We start from the raw sequence: 8,173 nt of genomic DNA, 5'->3' as shown, positions 1-8,173 counted from the left end.
ACATGGTAGCTCCGCCCCCCATCAAGGACCATATTCAACCCAATAAACGTCAACCGGCTCTTCTGACAGATCTTTGTCTAAATATTTTTTATTCTGTTTTAGTCCTGTTCTCTTTCTTTGTGGACATTATTCATATGTTATAACAGCTGAGCCTTATAACTGAATCTTTTCCCACAGACAGAGCGGCCATATTCCTCTCCTGTGTGAGTCAGTTTGTGTATGGTTAGGTTCCCCTTGACCCTGAAGCTTTTCCCATAGTCACCACAGCTAAATGATTTCTCTCCTGTGTGAGTCAGTTTGTGCACGTTCAGGTGCCCCTTCTGATAGAAGCTTTTCCCACAGACACTACAGCTAAATGGTTTCTCCCCTGTGTGAGTTCCAACATGTTGGGTTAGGTTCCCTTTGCGATTAAAGCTCTTCCCACAGTCACCACAGCTAAATCGTTTCACTCCTGTGTGAATCATCATGTGGTTGGAAAGATCTACTTTGAGTTTGAAGGTCTTGCCACAAAGGGGCAGGTGCAGGTTCCCATTGAGACACAGTCTGACATGGGCCTTCAGTTTACAGGTAGAATTGGCATTCACTGGGTCTCTTCTTGGCGAGAGTCACAAGCATCTGCAGGTCAGATTTTAGAGCAAACGTTTCACCACAGTCACAGCACCGGAGAGTTTTTATAGCTGTGTTGCTGGGTTTGAAACAGTGTTTCTCCAATGTGAGTTGTGATCCAATGGTGGGCTGAGATCTAATGTTGGGCTGCTGTCGAGTCCTATTGGGTCACTGCTTTCAGCTGTGCTGTGGCTGGATGCATTGTTTTGATTATTTGGAGGTCACAGGGAATGTTGAGAGCCTTAAGCGGAGTCACAGTACCAAAAGGTGTGAGATTCACTTGTTTAGGGTCACACACTCTGTTCTCCACAGTCTGGATTTGAGGAGGAATCAAGGACTGAAGTGGGTCCTCCTGATCACATACACTTGTCACACAGGGAGGAGCGAATATGGATTATTTGGTATCAAAGAGTTCTTGAAGCAGTTCTTCCTCCTGACTGGTCCCGACTTCCTCCTCTTTAATCTGTGTGGGCTCAGTGTTCTCCTGTCTTAGACGAAGGCTCCGCTTCTGCTCACAATGCCCAGGAAGAACCTCCTCTTCAGAGACAGCAGGAGAGAGCTGCAGGAAGTCTGGAGGGAAGGAGATGAGGAGTAGAGGTTATACAGTCTTTACACATCAGGGTTGGGACGAATTCCAATTAAAAGGGGCAATCTGCAGTTCAAACAATAACAATGCCGACACACCGTCATTGTTTTGGTTTAGAGCTGAGGGATGGGGCTCATTAAAAATGATAGTTTTAACCATGTTTTAAGGCTATACTGTGTTGATAACAATCACATTGTTTAGAAACTCTGTGGTAAAACAAGCTTATATTTGGGGGTCTGATGGGGTACGACAGTTGAAGTAAGCTTATGATGCATTATATTAGGGTTAGTTATATTCTTCAAGATTCAATTGTGTACAAAACATTAGGAATGCTTTTGTAACAGTATAACTTTAGACCGTCCCCTCGCCCATACCCGGGCGCGAACCAGGAACCCTCTGCACACATCAACAACAGTCACCCTCAAAGCCAAGGGGAACCACTACTTCAAGGTCTCAGAGCAAGTGACGTCATCGATTTAAACGCTATTTAGCGGGCACCACCGCTAACTAGCTAGCAGTTTCACATCCGTTACACTCACCCCCCTTTTGACCTCCTTTTCCGCAGCAACCAGTGATCCGGGTCAACAGCATCAATGTAACAGTATAACTTTAGACCGTCCCCTCGCCCATACCCGGGCGCAAACCATGGACCCTCTGCACACATCAACAACAGTCACCCACGAAGCATCGTTACCCATCGCTCCACAAAAGCCACGGCCCTTGCAGAGCAAGGGGAACCACTACTTCAAGGTCTCAGAGCAAGTGACGTCACCGATTGAAACGCTATTTAGCGCGCACCACCGCTAACTAGCTAGCAGTTTCACATCCGTTACACTTTCATAATATTGAGTTGCACCCCCTTTGCCCTCAGAACAGCCTCAATTCGTAAGGGCATTAACTCTACAAGGTGTTGAAAGCATTCCACCGGAATGCTGGCCCATGTTGACCCCAATGCTTCCCACAGTTGTGTCAAGTTGGCTGGATGTCCACACAGGAAACTGTTGAGCGTGAAAAGCCCAGCAGTGTTGCAGTTTTTGACACAAACTGGTGCACCTGGCACCTACTACCCAGTTCAAAGGCACTTAAAACTTTTGTCTTGCCTAGTCACCCTCAATGGCACACATACACAATCCATGTCTCAAATGTCTCAAGGCTTAAAAATCCTTTATCCTGTCTCCTCCCCTTCATCTACACTGAATAAAGTGGATTTAACAAGTCAAATCAATAAAGGATCATAACTTTCACCTGGATTTGTCTGGTCAATCTATGTCATGAAAATGTGTATAATTTAGGTGTTCCTAATATTTTGTACAGTCAGTGTATAATTAATGTACAAATTGCAGATTGCCCCTTTAAAACAGTAAATTCCAGAAGTCAACTGAAATTCCAATTCAATCATTTAAAAACTATCATCTATTTTTGATATCAAAAATCTATTTCAAAACATATGATTCATCTGTAAAACTGAGACATTTGGTTGCAGCACACAAAAAAAAGTGGGTGAGGAAGTATGTTTTAATTAAGCAATAAGGCATACGCGGCAGTGCTATAAAATGAATACAGTCATAGGTACATGGCGTTGTTCTGCCCCACGCCGAAGCAGTCATTATATAAGAACGATATATATTATGTAGTCATTAAATAGCACTGACTCGCATGCCTTATTGCTTTATAAAACAATTACCAACATATTGGTCAGGTTGTCAATGCTACATACGTGTGCGTGTCAGTCGCATTTTAGTTTGTTTTAGCTTTTTTTCTATTGGCATTTACTTGGATATATCCATAATAATGTTGATGCGTGATTTCGCTTGGCTCAGAAAAAATGTATGTCTCGTCTGGACACATCACTTGTTTTTAGCACAGGGGGAAATCACAATTCAAGAGTGAAACATCCTTTCCGAGGTCAGACAGCAAGGCAAATGCCGCATTCACGTGCTTTCAGAAACCTGGAACCTCAGAGTTAAAACTGACACTTTTTTTGCGTAGAGCTTCCTATTGGTTGAATCTGTTACTTCCCAATTGGGAAACTCATCTTTCTACAATGAGTTAGTAAGTCAGACATTTCCGAGTTTCTTAGTTCCGACTATATATCTCGTTATTTAAGAAAATAATAAGGTGGTCACTAACTTGGGACCATATGTCGATGAAATAGGCTAGCCGATAATAGTGGATATTTCTTTTGTCTAACTTTATTGCGACAAATGATTATGGAAATGGCATTTTTCAAATAAATGATTGCCTAATAAGGTCAAGTGATGTCATCACTTATCGAACTATAAATTAGTACATTCTTGCGTTCTATCCATGCTCGCTCTTGCGGCTACCTGAGACAAGAAGCAGATGCACTAAATGGCCACAAGTATTTGGACACATGCTCCTCGAACATCTTATTCCAAAATCATGGGCATTAAATGGAGTTGGTCCCCACTTGTTATGCTATAACAGCCCCCACTCCTCTGTGAAGGCTTTCCACTAGATGTTGGAACATTGCTGCGGGGACGTGCTTCCATTCAGCTACAAGAACATTAGTGAGGTTGGGCCTGGCTCGGCGTTCCACTTAATCCCAAAGGTGTTTGATGGGGTTGAAGTCAGGGCTCTGTGCAGGCCAGTCAAGTTATTCCACATCAATCTCGACAAACAATTTCTGTATGGACCTCGCTTTGTGCATGGAGGCATTGTCTTGCTGAAACAGGAAAGGGCCTTCCCCAAACTGTTTAAATAAAGTTGGAAGCACAGAATCGTCTAGAATGTCATTGTATGCTGTACCGTTAAGATTTCCTTTCACTAGAACCTAACTCAAACCATGAAAAACAGCCCCAGACCATTATTCCTCCTCCACCAAACTTTACAGTTGGCACTATGCATTGGCGCTGCTAGGGTCCTCCTGGCATCTGCCAAACCCAGATTTGTCTGTCGGACTGTCATATGGTGAAGCGTGATTCATCACTACAGAGTACACACGTTTCCACTGGTCCAGAGTCCAATGGCAGCGAGCTTTACACTACTCCAGCCGACGCTTGGCATTGCGCATGGTGATCTTAGGATTGAGTGCTCGGCCATGGAAATCTATTTCATGAAGCTCCAGATGAACAGTTCTTGTGCGGACGTTGCTTCCAGAGGCAGTTTGCTACTTGGTAGTGAGTGTTGCACCCGAGGACATAATTTTTATGGGCTATGCGCTTCAGCACTCTGCAGTTCCATACTGTGAGCTTGTGTGGCCTACCACTTCGTGGCTGAGCCGTTGTTTCTCCAGTAGGGCAGAAATTTGACAAACTGACTTGTTGGAAAGGTGGCATCCTATTAAGGTGCCACATTGAAAGTCGCTGAGCTCTCTATGGAGATTGTATGGCTGTGTGCTCGATTTTATACACCTGTCAGCAATGGGTGTGGCTATGTACCCACTAATTTGAAGGGGTGTCCACATACTTTTGTTTATATAGTGTAAGCATACAGGCTGTTGCAAATGTTGGGAATTAGTACACAATTTGCCTAAATGGATCATGGAAACACTAATCACATTTTTCTTTCGACATTCTAGCTTTTTGAGAACTTTTTGTGTCACTTCATTACTCCAGCTGTTTGGAAACTTTCCTTAGAGGCAATTGTCGGGTGTTTTTTTCTTTTGTCAAACATTTTATTGCGACAAATTATGATGGAAACTGAGTTTTTCAAAAAGTATATTTGCAGAAGGTATGCAGGGCACGTGATGTCTTCATGTAACTATAAAGCTCCAGTGCATATTTCATATTTCATTCATTCTGGAACATGCACATTATTTGGCAGATATTAGTTAATAAATGCATTTTATCCATGCTGGCTATTGCGGGAGACCGGAGACATTAACACAATAATGGACTAAAGGAGCCTATGAGCCAATGTATGCTTGATCTGAAAATGTGGTCGAAACAAACGCGGTGCCTACGGAGGCACGCAGAGGCCAAATTGAGCTCTGAACCACATCTCACTGGACCTCTCAAATGTTGTAACGATGTGGATGGAGGGCTTCGTGTCGCTCCGCATTGCCATGATTAGATGGCGGGAGGTCCTGTATGAACACAAACTCACTTCCTTCACAATAGCTCTGCACTGTTCAACGAAGCGCAAGAAGTATGCATGCCCTGACTTCTGCAGAGTCATTCAAGTCCATTTCCCCTCTCCTCTACGCCTCTCCGATTACCTTTAACCTTTTTCTAAAGGAGGACGGAGGAGTTGAGATAATCTAATTGAGAAAAGACCCAGGTTTTGCGAAAATTGTTTGTGTGACGTCATTACGCACAGCCGTTTTTATCAACAAGATAGTTGAATGGAAACGCTGCTTCCGTCGGCTCACACTTGATACATGACCATAACTTTTTCAATTTTCACTGGAAACGTTTATTCACAAACGTTCTCACTGCATATCTTGAGTTGACTTTTGAGTCTTATGAATTGACTTTCCTCCTTCTTTCCATCTACCAGTGGTGGAAAAAATGTACCCAATCGTCATACTTCAGTAAAAGTAAATATACTATAATAGCAAATTACTTAAGTAAAAGTTTGTCTAAAAAGTATTGTTTTAAATATACTTCAATATCAAAAGTAAATGTAATTGCTAAAATTAAGTAGCAAACGTATAAATCATTTCAAATGCATTATATTAAGCAATCAAGACAGCACTATTTTCTTGTTTTTGTAATTTATGGATAGCCAGGGGCACACTCCAAAACTCAGACATAATTTACAAATGAGACTTGTGTTTAGTGAGTCTGCCAGATCAGAGGCAGTAGAGATGACCAGGGATGTTCTCTTAAGTGCATAAATGGAATATTTTCATCTCCTGCTAAGCATTCAAAATGTAATGAGTACTTTTGGTTGTCAGGGAAAATGTATGGAGTAGAAAGTACATCATTTTATTTAGGAATATAGTGAAGTAAATGTTGTCATAAATATAAATATTAAAGTACAAATATCCCCCAAAACTATTTAACTAATACTTTAAAGTATGTTTACACTATTGTCTACTACATGGTTTAGACGACCTGCTCCAATCACTCCTGGAATCTGCTTCGTCAGATAACTAGTCACAATGTCCAATGAGACTCCAGAGCTTTTATCGGTGCTTTGCTCTGAAAATCCAAACTCTCCACTTCCTGATCATTTATACAGACACCCACAATGCCTTCTCCTTATGCTCTTTCGATAAACTGAAAATTGAAACATAACCACTCCTGGACACTCTGACTAACTCTACCTTTCCTAATGCCTCCTTAATTTAAGGATTGGACCCTTTTTTTTTCAATTTTCGCCTAAAATGACATACCCAAATCTAACTGCCTGTAGCTCAGGCCCTGAAGCAAGGATATGCATATTCTTGATACCATTAGAAAGAAAGGAAACACTTTGAAGTTTGTGAAAATGTGAATGGCATGTAGGATAATATAACACAATATAACACATTAGATCTGGTAAAAGATCATGCAAAAATATATATTCTAGCCCAGGTGCAATTTAGACTTTGGCCAATAGATGGTAGCACCGTATGTGCAAAGTTTCAGAGTTCCAGTGAAGTATTGCATATACAGTGCCTTGCGAAAGTATTCGGCCCCCTTGAACTTTGCGACCTTTTGCCACATTTCAGGCTTTAAACATAAAGATATAAAACTGTATTTTTTGTGAAGAATCAACAACAAGTGGGACACAATCATGAAGTGGAACGACATTTATTGGATATTTCAAACTTTTTAACAAATCAAAAACTGAAGAATTGGGCGTGCAAAATTATTCAGCCCCCTTAAGTTAATACTTTGTAGCGCCACCTTTTGCTGCGATTACAGCTGTAAGTCGCTTGGGGTATGTCTCTATCAGTTTTGCACATCGAGAGACTGAAATTTCTTCCCATTCCTCCTTGCAAAACAGCTCGAGCTCAGTGAGGTTGGATGGAGAGCATTTGTGAACAGCAGTTTTCAGTTCTTTCCACAGATTCTCGATTGGATTCAGGTCTGGACTTTGACTTGGCCATTCTAACACCTGGATATGTTTATTTTTGAACCATTCCATTGTAGATTTTGCTTTATGTTTTGGATCATTGTCTTGTTGGAAGACAAATCTCCATCCCAGTCTCAGGTCTTTGCAGACTCCATCAGGTTTTCTTCCAGAATGGTCCTGTATTTGGCTCCATCCATCTTCCCATCAATTTTAACCATCTTCCCTGTCCCTGCTGAAGAAAAGCAGGCCCAAACCATGATGCTGCCACCACCATGTTTGACAGTGGGGAAGATGTGTTCAGGGTGATGAGCTGTGTTGCTTTTACGCCAAACATAACATTTTGCATTGTTGCCAAAAAGTTATTTTGGTTTCATCTGACCAGAGCACCTTCTTCCACATGTTTGGTGTGTCTCCCAGGTGGCTTGTGGCAAACTTTAAACGACACTTTTTATGGATATCTTTAAGAAATGGCTTTCTTCTTGCCACTCTTCCATAAAGGCCAGATTTGTGCAATATACGACTGATTGTTGTCCTATGGACAGAGTCTCCCACCTCAACTGTAGATCTCTGCAGTTCATCCAGAGTGATCATGGGCCTCTTGGCTGCATCTCTGATCAGTCTTCTCCTTGTATGAGCTGAAAGTTTAGAGGGACGGCCAGGTCTTGGTAGATTTGCAGTGGTCTGATACTCCTTCCATTTCAATATTATCGCTTGCACAGTGCTCCTTGGGATGTTTAAAGCTTGGGAAATCTTTTTGTATCCAAATCCGGCTTTAAACTTCTTCACAACAGTATCTCGGACCTGCCTGGTGTGTTCCTTGTTCTTCATGATGCTCTCTGCGCTTTTAACGGACCTCTGAGACAGTGCAGGTGCATTTATACGGAGACTTGATTACACACAGGTGGATTGTATTTATCATCATTAGTCATTTAGGTCAACATTGGATCATTCAGAGATCCTCACTGAACTTCTGGAGAGAGTTTGCTGCACTGAAAGTAAAGGAGCTGAATAATT

This window comes from Oncorhynchus tshawytscha, linkage group LG14, assembly GCF_018296145.1.
Source record: "Oncorhynchus tshawytscha isolate Ot180627B linkage group LG14, Otsh_v2.0, whole genome shotgun sequence".
Classification (NCBI taxonomy): Eukaryota; Metazoa; Chordata; class Actinopteri; order Salmoniformes; family Salmonidae; genus Oncorhynchus; species Oncorhynchus tshawytscha.
This window is presented reverse-complemented; position numbering follows the sequence as displayed.